The sequence below is a fragment of the Anastrepha ludens genome, unplaced genomic scaffold (assembly GCF_028408465.1).
Source record: "Anastrepha ludens isolate Willacy unplaced genomic scaffold, idAnaLude1.1 ptg000027l, whole genome shotgun sequence".
Taxonomy (NCBI): domain Eukaryota; kingdom Metazoa; phylum Arthropoda; class Insecta; order Diptera; family Tephritidae; genus Anastrepha; species Anastrepha ludens.
The window spans coordinates 97,501-100,000 of NW_026530035.1; the positions used below are offsets into that span (position 1 = coordinate 97,501).

General features: G+C 27.0%; 3 non-coding genes across 3 annotated transcripts in view; all 3 read right to left on the minus strand.

The window, feature by feature from the left end:
* LOC128870859 (large subunit ribosomal RNA) overlaps nucleotides 1-978 on the minus strand; it is a 3,993-nt gene extending 3,015 nt beyond the window's left edge. Inside the window, exon 1 of the ribosomal RNA XR_008455565.1 lies at nucleotides 1-978. This exon is cut by the window's left edge and continues 3,015 nt beyond it. This is a non-coding gene — a ribosomal RNA (large subunit ribosomal RNA).
* A 438-nt stretch (nucleotides 979-1,416) lies between these two features.
* LOC128870814 (5.8S ribosomal RNA) lies at nucleotides 1,417-1,597 on the minus strand. The gene has a single exon (XR_008455523.1). It is a non-coding gene; the product is annotated as a 5.8S ribosomal RNA (ribosomal RNA).
* Nucleotides 1,598-2,163: 566 nt separating this feature from the next.
* Nucleotides 2,164-2,500, minus strand: part of LOC128870831 (small subunit ribosomal RNA) — a 1,991-nt gene continuing 1,654 nt past the window's right edge. The window contains exon 1 of the ribosomal RNA XR_008455540.1: nucleotides 2,164-2,500. This exon is cut by the window's right edge and continues 1,654 nt beyond it. This is a non-coding gene — a ribosomal RNA (small subunit ribosomal RNA).

Genomic DNA, 2,500 nt, shown 5'->3' on the forward strand with positions numbered 1-2,500 from the left:
TTAGAGGTATAAATAATAATAAATTATCATTATACATAACTATATGGAACGCCCCGGGATTGAATTAATTGACTATTTAAGAAAATAGACTAAAAATTAATCCCATTATATTTTTAAGTTAAGTTAATTATGCCATTAAGTTTAATATAACTCAATGACTTGCACATATGTTAGACTCCTTGGTCCGTGTTTCAAGACGGGTCCCGAAGGTATCCTGAATCTTTCGCATTGTTAATCATATAAATGCATACAAATAAATATTAATATCATAGATATTAAATTTTTTGTAAAATTCAAAAAATGAATTTTAGCATTATATATAATAAAATCTATCAACACTTTATCAAATCATTAGTATTTATTCTATGTTAATATGCTTAAAAAGCAAATTAATTTAAATAAACTTAATATCACCAATGATCTTTTGATAAATACTTTTATTATGTTAATAGATTACAATGTCCTTATATGAAAAAAATGCACATTATTTTTAATTATTTAATGATGAATTTTTCATAATGGATATTCAGGTTCATCGGGCTTAACCTCTAAGCAGTTTCACGTACTATTTAACTCTCTATTCAGAGTTCTTTTCAACTTTCCCTCACGGTACTTGTTTACTATCGGTCTCATGGTTATATTTAGTTTTAGATGGAGTTTACCACCCACTTAGTGCTGCACTATCAAGCAACACGACTCTTTGGAAATATCTTTCTAGTAATCATTAACGTTATACGGGCCTGGCACCCTCTATGGGTAAATGGCCTCATTTAAGAAGGACTTAAATCGTTAATTTCTCATACTAGATATTAAGATATTCCATACACTGCATCTCACATTTGACATATAGACAAAGTGACTTAGTGCTGAACTATTTTCTTTTCGCTCGCCGCTACTAAGAAAATCCTTGTTAGTTTCTTTTCCTCCCCTCATTAATATGCTTAAATTCAGGGGGTAATCCCATATGAGTTGAGGTTGTTTTAAAATATTTTTTATCTTCTCACAATTTAATAAATAATTATATCATCTTTTCATCTCTATTTTTCTTTTTTCCTTTTATATAAATATATATTATAAATAATAATTATGTAAAATGAGGCAATTCTAGAATAAAAAAAATTAATTTTTATGCTAGACATTCCTCCTTTAATTACATATATAAATTAATATTTTATATATATATAAATAATATGAAAATTTTTTAAAGAGAATACTTAGATTCAAAATTTTTTTTATTTCATTTTATTTGAGAGGATTTTTTTTTTTTAAGAATATATTAATAAATAAAAAATTCATTATATATCTTTATTTTTTTGCTATTAATATTATGAATTATTTAAAATCCAATAATATACACATTTGCTTAAATTCAATTATTTTTATAAAAGAATAAGCAACTTATTTAGCATAGTCTTACAACCCTCAACCATATGTAGTCCAAGCAGTACTTTAAAATTTAATTTAATGTACATAACAGCATGGACTGCGATATGCGTTCAAAATGTCGATGTTCATGTGTCCTGCAGTTCACACGATGACGCACAGTTTGCTGCGTTCTTCATCGACCCATGAGCCAAGTGATCCACCGCTTAGAGTATTTTTTTATTTATTTTTATTTATAACAAATGTCAATTTTTTTTTGCATATATTAATTGAAAGAGTAAAATTAAATAATAATAATAATAAAATATAAATTGATTTTCTTTCAATAATATATATCAAATATATTTAACTCTAAACATTTTTATTAAGTTGCGAATGTCTTAGTTCAACAATAATACAGTGGTGGTATTTATTATGTTTGATTATTTTGTATTTTTTTAATCATTTTATTTATATATAAATATAATAATAAATATATACCACTTTTGTTATTGTGAACAAATTAACTTATCATTCAATCAAATGAATAATAAGTACAACTTTCTATTTTCATGTTTAAAGGTTTTTAAAAGAAAAAATAAGAAAAAACATTACAAAATGTACCATCATATTATATTTAATATGATATAATTGATGGATAACAAATTGAATGAAAAAGAATAAAAAGAATATGGATTCAAAATAATTATAAATTTTTCTTTTTTTTCTTTTTTTCTTTTGTTTGTTTTTGTTTTTATTTGTTTTGGCATTGTTTGTTTTTCTTACGGATATGGAACACAATAATGATCCTTCCGCAGGTTCACCTACGGAAACCTTGTTACGACTTTTACTTCCTCTAAATAATCAAGTTCGGTCAACTTTTGCGAAACAACCGTGACACACGAGGCGTCACAGTGATCACGTCCGGAGACCTCACTAAATAATTCAATCGGTAGTAGCGACGGGCGGTGTGTACAAAGGGCAGGGACTTAATCAATGCGAGTTAATAACTCGCACTTACTGGGAATTCCAAGTTCATGTGAACAGTTTCAGTTCACAATCCCAAGCATGAAAGTGGTTCAGCGGTTTACCCGGACCTCTCGGTCTAGGAAATACACGTTGATACTTTCATTGTAGC